Source organism: Puntigrus tetrazona, chromosome 17, assembly GCF_018831695.1.
Source record: "Puntigrus tetrazona isolate hp1 chromosome 17, ASM1883169v1, whole genome shotgun sequence".
Lineage (NCBI taxonomy): Eukaryota > Metazoa > Chordata > Actinopteri > Cypriniformes > Cyprinidae > Puntigrus > Puntigrus tetrazona.
This window is the reverse complement of record NC_056715.1, coordinates 12,656,127-12,669,590: the sequence shown is the minus strand read 5'-3', so window position 1 is coordinate 12,669,590 and position 13,464 is coordinate 12,656,127. Positions and strand designations below refer to the sequence as shown.

Genomic DNA, 13,464 nt, shown 5'->3' with positions numbered 1-13,464 from the left:
AGGTCACTATGACAACGTTCGCGCGCTCACAGTCATATCTGCGCGAGAGAGAAGTGTGAGGCAAACACGCAGCACACTCCTACAAAGTAACATCCTCTGTGAGGGGATTTCTGCAGTGCACTACAAGGACACTGACTGAGACCGCGATGAACCCAGGTAGACATTTGATTTGTGTTTGGGGCCTGTTTGAAACGTTTAAAATTCAGAAAAAGCTTTATTCAAATCAACAGTTTTGATAATGCAGTCTTCAGATGCATACCATGGGGATGCTTTATTCTGCGCTTATAATAATGCAGTAATTATATTTTGGTCACAGTTTCAGGACCACCTGACTATTTACGAAAAAACTTTTACCTCAATAAACCTCTAATTTGCTGTATATTAATAGTAAGTGAATATTAATTATGACATGGGTAGAATTATGGATTAAAATATTGTCACGCATAATAGGGCATTAATATGTGCTTACTAACAAACAGACGATGTGCTAGTAATGTTAAATATATATATATATATATATATATATATATATATATATATATATATATATATATATATATATATATATATATATATATATTCAAAATTATGTTTACAGACCTATTTAGGAGAAAAGAAAAGAGACTAATGTTCCTAATGTTTTCTCCAGCTATGGTGATTAAAAAGTAATGGTAATCTTTTAACTGAATCACTAATCCAGAACAATCTTTTGTGGTTAGTTATTCTTGGGTATTGTCATGTGATATTCATGACCTTTATTAAGATGAAACCAATAGGCTGCAAAGCATTACCCACAAAGTCACACCTGAATAATAAGATCATACCGCGGTGCTGCTGTATCAGATAACTACATATTAACCATGGATTGGCTTAGGTTTCAACCCTTGTCAAAACACACATACAAAAGTCATGTGACCGTGTTGATAGTACTTTAAAGCTTAATCTCACCAATTTTAATATACGTGATATTAAGAATCTGCTCCATTTCTGCAGCAAAATATCCAGAACTTACTCTTGTGATTGGGAATGTAACTCACCATAGTATCGAGCTGATCTGGAAGAACGAAGAGAACAAACCTCAAAATGGCCCTCCTGCATGCCGGACCCGCTTCTCTGTAGAGCAATGGACTCCCAAACACACATGTACAGCACTGTATACATGCCTGCTTTCTGGTTGACAGTGAAGATCATCCTTTGCTATTAGTTATTACAGTTTTTTTAGCAACACACCATGTGATAATATTTTGCATGCTTATCACAGAGGATACAGCACCCACCATCTTGTAGAGGGCTTGGAATCCAGCACCTCATATAATTTTAGGCTGAGGGCCACCAGAGCCTCAGGGAGTGCAGCCTCAGCCCTGTGGTCTCTGTCTCTTCACCACCGTGAGATATTTACCTCCAGTACTGGCTTCTTTGCCATCACCAAATTGCATTTTAAAATAGAAAATAGTTATTTTAACTTGTGACAATATTTCACAATTTTACAGTTTTTGCTGTAATTTAAATTCAACTCGCTAAGCATAAAGGCGTATATTCTTTCAAAAGCATTAAAAACCTGAATAGTACTGCATCAGTTCATGCTTGGATGGTTTGTCCGCAGGAGAGCCTTTCAGTGGAAAGAACTCCCACCAGGCTGTGAACAGAGAGGATGAGGAGGAGCTGAGCGCGCAGTTCTGCAGTCAGGTGAGACCGCACACACACACACACACACACACACACACATGTTGGTATTTGTGATTTACGGGACTCTCCAGAGGCGAAAAGTCTTTATACTGTACAAAGTGTATGTGTTATGGGCTTACACCTGACCCTTACGCCTTACAGGAAATTTTATGCAGTTTTAGATTTTCAAAAACACCATTTAGATGCTTTTGAAATACGGACATTGGCAGTGTCAGCATAAAGCAACTTCAAATTGTAACATCTCTCATGCGTAATTCCTCCCCAGAATGGTCGACGTGGATGTTTATGACAAAAATGGGCTTCACCTCTCTCATGGTGGCAGCACAGAAAGGTTTCACCAAGTAAACATGCTTCCCATCTTATTCATTTCAACACAAAAGTGCACAGAGAGATAAATTCAAAGAAAGCTACTGAATGCCCCATTAGTCTTTGCCATTTATTTATTGATATGTGAAATATAGCCATGTATTTCTAATAATGACCAGCGTTTGTTTGTTTTGTAGTTTAGTGGACATTTTATTAAAGCATGGAGCTGATATTAACAAGAGAGACAGCACTGGAAAAGACAGGTGAGTCTGCATACAGTGCTGTTGGAAGAATTAATATCTTCTAATACATACTTTCATCTATGCATCTGTTGTATTAGTCTAATGCAGGCCTGTTTTGCTGGTCACCTGAACACAGTGAAGTATCTGCGAACTGCGGCTCCACATGGCAGTCCCGAGACACGGACGCTCGCCGCTCCACTGGGCTGTGGATGGAGGACACCTGCCTGTCATCACGATATATGATCCAGGATGGAAGTGAGGTCCGATTTTCAGCCGCTTAATGTGTGCAAAAACAACTTTAAAACAATAGTTCCCATGTGCTGAGTATTTAGGTTATTGCACACTGAAATACTCGCTATTAAAAATAAATACAACCTCGTGGTTGTGTCAATCATATTCACACATCGCCTCTGAAACGCTTTTCGGATCCATAACATGCATTTTTGATAGGAAAAGATGACGAGTATGGAGAAAAAGGAACATTTCGACTCAGTGTGCAAGGACCTTAACTCACCCACAGGCCATTCAAGGCGAATTTGTTTCTTCATCGTGATTACATCACTTGATCCTCTGCAGTGAATGAGTGCCATTAGAATGAGAGTTCAAACATCTGTCCCATAATCCACAACTGACCCGCACAACTCCAGTCTATAAATCTCATCTTGTGAAGCAAAAGCTGCATGTTTGTAAGAAACAAATCTATCAGTAAGGCATTTTAACTTTAAACTGTCACTGAAACATTTGTAAGTTAAAGTTGCATCTTAACGATTTATTACAAAGACACATTTAAAGGAATTTTTTACTTTTTGGTGAACTATTCCTTTAAATGTATTTCATATGATCAGGTATCTGAAGTTACTGAACTTCAGCTACACTATTTCACAGGTTTTATTTTTTCCATATACCGCTTTATGGCCCATAGCTTTGTCAAATGCCGCAGCTTGACCCTGTATTGTCAGTTTAAAGCATGTGTTTTTGTATCCTGACAGGTGGATGTTATGGATAAAGTGTCTCTCTGGACTCCTCTCATGCGCAAGTGTCAGCCATCAGTGGAAACGCTGCGTCGCCTCCGTCCTCCTCCAGGCTGGAGCTGATGTAAACGTTTCGTGACAAAGCTGGCAAGACACCACTAATGGTATTTATCATCAAAACTGCCACTAAAATTGTCAAAGGCAAGATGGAAGACATCATTGAGCTTTTGGTTACAATTTTTCAGGTCGCTGTGCTAAATAACTATGTGGAGCTGGTGAAACTTCTGCTTGACAGCGGCAGATCACCACATGAAGAAGAACGAGGTAACGGATTAGGATCATTATAATATTCATAATGCATAAATGATTAAACAATACGAGAAGTGGATAAAACGCTTTGACAAGGGATAATCTAATAACGCTCCGCAAAATTATATTTACACCCTAATGTAGTATGGAGTGTTTTAGATATATTGAAAGAATGTAGACAGGTAACCTGACAAACTATATATGAATTAATATTTTGTAGCTTGGGAACAAAAGGCAATTTCTGTTTCAAGAGCATCATAAAGTTGCTGGATAATATAAGCTTGGAAGATAGAGCTGACATCAGTGAGACAATTCTGTTATGGATTGAGGAAATGATCTTATTCTTAATGCCATATTTTACACATTACAGTAAAGCCTTGAGTTATTAAAAACAGCTTTTATGTTCCTAGTGTAAAATAAAATAAAATCGAATTCACAATAGCAATATCCTCATTTTATTGTTCTCGTTCAAGTCCTTACATTACTTAGTATCCAGTTAAATTCTTTTGAAGGTATCTACATTTCCTTTTTAACATCCTAATTCATAGAAATTAAAACGGATATTATAATATAAAAATTGTTACACAATGAATTCAACACTCCATTGCAAAACTGAGCAATCATCTTGGACTACAGATTAAAAAAACAAAACAAAAAGTGAGCATTTAACACGCTCCACATGAGTGCATATAAAAGGTGAAATGTACAGCACATTGCTGTGAATAGGTAAAGCAAGAACATAACATAACAGGCTTGGCTTGAGAAGGAAATACTGTGGACGCACTAGGTTTGTTATACACCTAAATCAGCATGCTCAAATATTATGTGGAAAAACCGAGCGTAATTTCCCTTCAGGGTGAAGTACCAAAGCAGAACAATAACAATCTCATAAGTTTATGAAAAACAGTGAGCCCAGCTGTGAATAAAACGAGTTGTGTTATGTGGCCAGGAAAGGAACCACTTGTAAAACGCCATTCCTGTAAAGGTGACGACACACCAGCAGTGATATTTACTACATCCTGTGTACTACACATCATTCTGATGTTGAAAACTTTTATTGAAGGTAATGAAAAATCACTAATTTGGCTAAAGAGACTATACTTAAATCGTTCAAAAGTTTGAGGTCAGGTAAGATTTTTGTTGTAAAAGTCTCTAATAAAGCTGCATTTATTTGATCAAAAATACAGTAAAATATGTTACCATGGAATGTTATTACAATTTAAAATTATGGTCTTCTATTTAAATATTTGGTTAAATGTAATAATGCAATTTCAGCATTAATACTCATTAAGATAGATGGATAGATAGATGTAGATAGATAGATAGATAGATAGATAGATAGATAGATACATATATAGATAGATAGATAGATAGATAGATAGATAAAGGCTCCAAATTGTTCGCAAATGAAAGCGATTGTTTCTACTTGACTAAATACTTGACAATTGACCAATCAGAATCTATGCAGTAATAAACAGTTTTCACACAAAGTGGTTCAACTTTTGGTGTTTTTTTCTTTCTTTTTTAAGTTAGAGAATCATTTTTTCCTTGATTTACAATTTGGAAGACTTTTTCCTGACATAATATATTTGTGACTGTGAGGAGGAGAGACTCAATTGGATAAATATACTATTTATTATCAAATGTATTATCAAAAAAAGTATGCTTTTATATTAAATTAGCCACCCTCTCCTCACCTGACCCCACCATTCCCCTGATTTGTTTTTTACAATTCGACCACTGGATAGACAGATAGACAGAGAGATAGATAGATAGACAGATCGATTTTGTTGAAAAAAGAAGTTCAAAAGAACAGCATTTTAGGGTTTACAAAACTAATAAGTAATAAATATATTTATCGTCACTTTTGATCAGTTTAATGCATCCTCTGCTGAATAAAATTCTTAATTTCTCTGAAAGAAAATTCACTGACCCTAAACTTTGACTGGTCGGTAATACTGTCAAAAATAATGCAAGAAACTCAACATCTATAACCTCAAGTATTGGAAGATATTTCACAGAACGTGTATACAGCACAACAAGGCCATAAAAGATAATGGTGACATGACAGCTGCTGGATGCATGGCTCAGTGGGAATGCTGATCTGTTCCGCGATATTTTAAGGTCTGTGGTGTCACTACACATTTTGTGTTGCCACTGAGATCACTGAATGTTTCAGAACATGTTGGAAAAAGGAACATCACGACCTTTCAAGTGTTTGAACTATGAATACTGACTCAATTTATTTATTTTTTCATTTTCTGTAGATAAAGTTGTCATGCCATTGCTATGTATATTTGCTCTCTAGACGGCCCTATTGATGTAACTCACTTTTGACCGTTAAAATGTCCAGCACATGTCTCTTTAAGAAGTCCTACAGCTTGAGGTATCATTACAAACAAAGCTGAATGCTTAGGGCTAAAGTTGTAACAATACTAATAGCGATTCTTGCTTTGGCAGATACTGTAGCACTGCATTTGCTCAAGCACGTGTGATTTTAAGGTACTGTAGTTCAAAAAGCTGGGTTTGTCAGGTCTCAAAGATGACTGAACAATAACGTCTTGCATCACTTCCTCTTTCATTCGTCATCATGCCTCATTCAAGTAATCGTTGAGGTTTTTTTGCACTTAGTGGCACTGATTCCAACGCTCTGTGTTTAGTCATTCAAATTTAGCTGTAGCTCAATGTAGCTTGTACTCCAGTATCCCAGACATGCCGTGATCATTTAAAGCAGTAATTTTGAACTTCATAACACCTAAGTCTTACCATAAGGTAAATAAAAAATAAAAATAAAAAGGGAAAACATGATTGGTCGGTATATGTTCAATCAGCATTTTTCAATGTCAAAATAAACATAAAATTGTCACGCAGTAAAAAAAGTGTCGCATCGTAGCACAAGCACATCGTTTCTCCTCGCAACAAGAGCATATGATCTTGGGCTAGTTCTGGCAGGTACCTGAGCTGCAGGGATAAACTAACACCTTTTCTTGGGAGGCGGCGAGCACCAAGGTGTCCGGACAGCCCTCTCTGAGAGACCTCCGCTGGAGTTTCTGCAGGGGTGGCTACTTGGTCCAACAGAGCTTTTATAGTGCAAAACAAGTGTGTTCAGATGTTGTGAAATTCACCCAAAGTGCTGTGGTGTCCGTGGCGTCAGTGATCGTGAAAAGGTGGCTGTGGTAATCTGGGAAGAGGTCTACAATGCATCCACAAAAAGCAGTTAGTTTTCATCCGTAAAGATGTGATTTTTTTGTCAGCAGTATCAGCGGACTGACCTGTTTGGCAGTGGTATGGCAGGGGGCGGCCGTGGTACTGTTGGAATCGGATAGCTAGAGGTCCAGGTATCCCTCACTCCCCACTGCAGACGTGTTTCACCAACCCCTGTGACCTCTGATTAAGGGGTCTGCGGAAAGTGGCTTCTGTGGGGACTGGGCTTATCGTGGTCCTATAGTCAACAAGACAAAAGATTTCTTTGTTCATCACACATATTTAAACAATTTTTGACCCAGCAAACTTCCTGGGGGCCACATTATATGCTTAAAGTCCTGAAGTATTTAAATGATGAATTACATTTGAAAGCGTATTAATCTCACTGTAATCTGGAGTTCAATATTTGGCCAGTCATACATAAATAAAACAAGCAAAGCGGAGACTTCTGTAAGACTTCCATGTAATAGTACTAATTTTAAATTAACACATCATCTGAATTAATCGATTTATGAACAATGTTGGTAGAGAGATCAAAATCTATCATAGAGATAATTTTTTGGTATTTTTAAATAAAAATTTAATCGAGCCTTCAAGCGTAATTTTTTTGAAACGTGTAACTGTTGATAGCGTACTAGTGCGCTACTCTAGATGGAGCTGTGATTACGCCTCCTCGTCCTGGTAAACCCTGTTGGTAACGTTGCAGAATAAGCAAAAATGTGCAGCACTCCCATCCCCAACACCCAGTTCACCTCATGTTAAGTCAAGAGGTCATCGGTGTTACCAATTTACTCGGAGGATGAAGTCATGGCATACAGCTGTTCAGCTTTGTTTTGTAGGAAAACAGTGGAGAAACTGGCTAATCCAGCGCTAAGACAACAAAATCAACAATTTCTGTGTCTCTCTGAAACATTTTTTCCTCCTTTCTGTTACTAACCATTATAATGAAGTGATTTTGTTCCTGCAAAAACCCTCCTCTTAGAGAAAGCAATGGGCCATTACGGCAATACAAGACCTTTTAATCACGAGACGCGCGCAGTGTGTCGAGCCATGAGGCCAATTTTGTGAGAACACCGTAAGAGGTGAAAGTGTTTCATGGCTCCCCGAGTAAATGTGAACTCAGTCAAGTAGAAAAGGGCACTGGAGAGTACTCAAACAAACCACGGTGATTTCATATGTAAAAGGGCGTTTAATGTGAATGCTTTCAATGAGGTCATTATATAAACCAAGCAAGCTTCAGTGTATCAATCATATGCATTGTGTGCCACAGCTACAGCATGTGAGCTCTGAAAGGCTTTTTAATGAACGCTCACTGATGGAGAGCAAAAAAAACGTGTTTGTTTTTATATATTATATATAAGGTTTATTCGATTCTATTCAGTATGAAGCTTTTAATGAACATCATTGATAGAGAGCAAAAACGTGTTCATTTTTACTATGTATTATATATGAGGTTTGAATATAAAGTAAGCTCTATAAAATCTGTGGCATGATCTATATGCAACTTCTGTAGCTAAGTACAGTAATGAAGCCTTATGGGTTAGAATTTTATTTAGTATTTTTTATGCATAGGTGCACTGTTAAATGTAGGACCTTGTTTTGTATTTGATATAACTTCCATCACAACACATCCCTTTTGGTATTCTTGCACATGCTGTGATATTTAACACGAGCTTTTATGATACGGTTTATCCCAGACAGTTGGCATTGCATACAACTGCAGACACAAGGTTCACAAAACGATTTCAATATCGCTAGCATGTTTTGTTTATACTTTTACCATTTATTCAAGTATAACAGGGATGGGCAAATCATGGCGTGCAGCGTCTTTTAATACGGCCCGCTGGTTCATATTAGACTTGGATGATCAATTTTAAAACATTTGAAAAGCAAGTCGCATATAATTTAATCGTTTATAATGTTAATTCTATCTCCAACCAGGAGAGGTCGCTCTATCCGCTCATTACTCTCAGCCCAGCAGAGCGCACGCTAATGTAAACATTCGCCAACGTTAACAAGTAAATACATGAAAAACTGACGATGAAAACATTACAGTCGAGATGGTTAAAGGATTATCCTTTACCAAGTTGAAGGGACACTAATATATTTGGATGGTTTTGAAAATCTTTATAAATCAAAACACTATTGCTCAAACAGTTTATCAAATAAGTTTATTTCAGCTAGTCCGACTCGTTGTCAGTTGGTTTAGTTCAAAATTAGATGGACTGACAGAAATAAGCCTGGCTTATTTGGTAAAACTTGCTCAATGAAACAGGCCCCGGGATGTTGCAGAGTTGCCTCTCAAGTTTCAAAGGAGAAATGAAGTAGTCAACAAAAGCTTGCCAAATGCATGTCAGAAGTACTTAAACTGTGTGGGTTGTGAAGGGTCCGTAAAACATCTTCAGTTAAATCGCTTACATTTAAGGCCACGGAAACTTTACATGGTACAAAAAGTATAAATTTTAAATTTGGTCTTAAATTTGGGGCACGGAAAGACAAGAATTGCTATGATGGGTTAATTTGATGATTCATTTTAAAAGGCTAATGATTTCGCTTAAATAAACTCTGAGCACTGAAGGCTTTGTGTTCAGTCATCTACCGCTTATGTTTAATAAAATAATTCATTGATAATAATTGTTAAAATTAATAGACTAATACTTTTGATTCATCTCTTTTCTTAAAAATTATTTAAAGGCTGAAATGTGGAGTTCAGATCTTTAAAAAGGTCTTTAAATTTCTTAAATTTGATGCAAAAAATCCTGCAAATACAATGGTATTTGAATAAACCCTTTAACAGTCCTCTTGGGTTATGTTGTGTCGGCCTTTACTAAAAAGGACCTTTTGTTTGCTGCAGGCTATGCATTTGAGATGTTTACATTGGCTTGTTGGGGTGTAATATTTCTTTCCACTGACAAAAGCTTTTCTTCTGAATTAACAAATGAAAAAACAAATTGAACAAATTTGAAATCAAATTACGCTTAACGCCCTTCATATAAAAAAGGAACGGAGTAAAGGTAAAAGGTGTGGAATGCGTGGATTAGTAATCTGGCCCTCGGTATAAGGAGAATAATCCTGGCCCTCGCTTCACTATCATAATACAGTTGCCTTATCCACGAAGTATAATATCTTAGATTATATTGTAAGTGCAAAACATTTTCATACTTTTACAACCTAATGATTAAAGGAAATTATTTTCAACAGCATGCCACAGATGTTTGTATATTTAAGATTTTTTTATTTATCTTACAGGTACAAACCAGACGGCCTCCTACCTCAAAAATACAGCCTTAATACTATTATTCTACCTTTAGACCTTTTTAAAGAGAATCTGTAAAAGCTCATCTAATGGATTAGCAACTTTGCGTTTGTTATTTTATAATACAAGCGTGTACAATCGTATGTGTTATAATCGATATACCCATCTTTCACTTTCATAGCTAGATAAATGTCTCGCTGAGGTGATCCTCTCTACAGTGTGCTGGATGTAACCTCAGTTAGTTTGCTGCAGTGCCTTGAAGTCGAGCTGAGACTCAAAGCAACAGATGTTCTTCTTCATGCTGTCTGATAGCGTATCCTGCCAACGTCCTCGAGCAGCACTTATCGCCTAAACCACATACCTTCACACACGGACGTCTCTCATCCCTTCTCACAGGAAAGCCTCACGCACCCGTCCATCTCATTCTCTCCGTGTCACTTTCACCTTCTACCTCCCTCTCCGCTCTACCCCACTCTAATATTTTTTGTCTTCTTTTATCTTTAACTGGAAACCTATATAAGAAATTGATGTCCTGCAGCAAGAGCAATGGAAAGTGTAGCGTCCTTCGCTAATGTCTCCTTATCTCCCTCCACTTGGTTTCTGCATCTGTCAGTGCGCTTTGAACCAATGAAGTTGTATCAGCTGCAGTCTTGGGGTCATTTACACGGCACAGGTTTTTTGCATTATAAAACTTGGAATGAGAAAAAATGGTCTCAAGACGGGACTTAACTTAATTTAACTTTGAGGCCGCATTTTTAGAATGCAGAGACACGCACGAGACGCTGGAAGAGATGTATGATGGGAGCAAGGCATCAGTCTAGCAGGTTTTACACAGAATGTGTTTTGCATTACACTGTGCTACTTTTTAGGGCAAGCGGCCCCTTAAGGTAAAAACCTCCTGACCCACGCAGAGCCTTCTGCAATCATTTTTGTGATTATAGGCTAACAGTGCTAATGCCATATGTGATTCTAATATTTTACGTGATGTTCATACTTACATTGTATACTAATCAGAGCTATATGATAAAGCACTGATTCCACATTTGATCAAGTTGACAAGTTGATCCGATAATATCTAGTACTTTTATTATTCAATATATATATTGATAAAGGATATTTAATTGTGCATTTTTATTTTTATTTTTATTAGTAAATGTAATCCTTAGCTAAATCACAAAATGGATATCTTTCTTAAAATATTACACACACACACAAACAAGCACAAACATACCTATATTAAAATGTACAATTATATCGCAATTAATCGTGATCCAAAATATTGCTTTATGTTTATTATATATTTATAAAGACACACGCATGCATGTATTTAAGAAAATCTATATTTATATATCATTTATATAAATGTAAATACATACATGTAAATATTTTCTAAATATGTGGGGTCTCTTTATATTTTTATATATATATATATATATATATATATGTCACGAAATGAGCGGTCTGAAATGCGTGATCCATGTGCAGGCTTTTTATTAAACTGAGGCATGGTCACAGGCAGAGCGTAACAGAACTAACAGATATATAGGAGGTGAGGCAATAGCAAAATCCAGAGACAGGCGGAGGTCAGGTCAGGGCGGCAAACAATCAGAGATAAAGAATACACAGGGCCAAAACCAGAGACAATAATAATCCACAGCGATATAACTACAATACAACCAAGTGAAACAATGCATGCAGTTGATGGTTTTTGCAGTATTTATAGTCCTCTGACAGGAAGTAGCAGCAGAGGTGATACTTAGCAGATCACATAGAGTCAGGCTCCCTCTGCACTGGTTTGGTGACAATAGAGCTATAGATATATATATATATATATATATATATACACACACACACACGCACACACACACACACACACAATTCCTATATTATATACTTGGATTTTTTATACTACTGAAAGAGTTTTTTCCAGATACATACTAATTCATGAAATAGAATTTAGAGTTTCCATTTCCATGGTATCAGTCACAGGTGACAGTCAGCTGAATGCATTTGAGTTTCCACCTGGTATAATGTGAGTTTTGAATCGTCTCCTTTGATTTTTCTATTTGGATTTCTGTTGAAATTCATTGCTGTACTAGAACATGCTTAGACCAAACTCAGCAAGGGAAGCGTTAACGCTACCTTCCTCAAATGTCTGGTACATTCTGTGCAGTCTGAGGCTGACAGCACTTACCTGGATGTTAGCGTAGGGGCAGCTGGCGAGGAGTGTGTGGAAGCTCGCCGCCTGCCTGGCGAGTGCGTGTGTGAAACCAGAGTCCTGTGAGGCTGCAGACCTGTGATGGGCATGGGGTGGCTGATGTGGATTTGAGCTGGCAGCGCCTGACATTCAGGCAGCCGACGCAAACTGTGGAAGTTGTGTGGAGGAAGGAGAGGCTCCGAACTGGGATGAGACATCTGTGGAAAATAGACAGTTCTTGTAAATAAAGACACAAGAATTCAGCACTACTGCTTGCTACTGCTAACCTTTATAGGAAAAGTTCACCCGTCTGGAAAGAAGAAAGTCATATACACCTAGGATAGCTCGGGGTGAGTAAAATATTCATTTTGGGTGAACTATTCCTTTAAGACCTTCTGGGAATCAATCTAAACCCTTGTTCACAATTCGATGCTCTTCATAAAGGTGTTCATACATGCTGTTATGGCAAGGCACACGGACTAAAATACCCAGATGAAGCACTTTACTTCTCCAAATGCTTGATTGGTGACTGTTCAATCACATCGAGGCAAACAAAGGTTTACAGCAAACAGTTTCTCCTGCTTTATTGTTAAGCTACTCAACTATATTACACTGAATTAAACCAGAAATCCTTCAAAATTAATCTTTGAGGTTTTAGATGAAAATCTGGACTTCATTAATATTCTTTGAGAGGTCGATACTGAGACTAAATCAATTATGCACCTAAGTCTCATGCCGTGAACAGGAAAGCGAGGGATGGATTGGCTTGACAGGCATAGTAATTCTACAAGAGAGCTGACCTCATCTGCTCTCGCTGGGCAGGACAGACACAGAGGCAATGAATTATGGAATCTGAGGTTTGTAAAGGGTCTTGTTAGTGCTTGTTAATAAGGGTGTAAATGTTAATTTAGATTACCGCTCTTCACTAAATCAAGCCATATATAACGAAATCTCTACAAACGGTGGGCTTTGGTTAAATTTAGTATGATTATTTAAAAATACAGATTATCAGAAATGCAATTGTAAGTGGAACTGTACTAACGAAAACAGGCTAATCATTTTGCATAAGGAATATTAAAACGGTAACGTATTTACTATAATTATTATGACACATTTTGGACGCTTCTAATCATGTTGATGAGCATCACACTTACCTTGTCACAGCGGGAGTGTAAAGGTAAAGAGGCGGGCTTGTGCTGAGGAGAGATTCCTGAACACCGACTGTGTCTGTGGGGCTGGGAGCTTGCTTTCGCCCTACTGATCTGTAAAGTTTAAAAAAATTTACAAAAACTT

General features: G+C 37.5%; 1 pseudogene; it reads left to right on the top strand.

The window, feature by feature from the left end:
- Positions 1–1,123: 1,123 nt before the first annotated feature.
- On the top strand, positions 1,124–6,785 carry LOC122361994 (annotated as a pseudogene).
- The last annotated feature ends 6,679 nt before the right edge of the window (positions 6,786–13,464 follow it).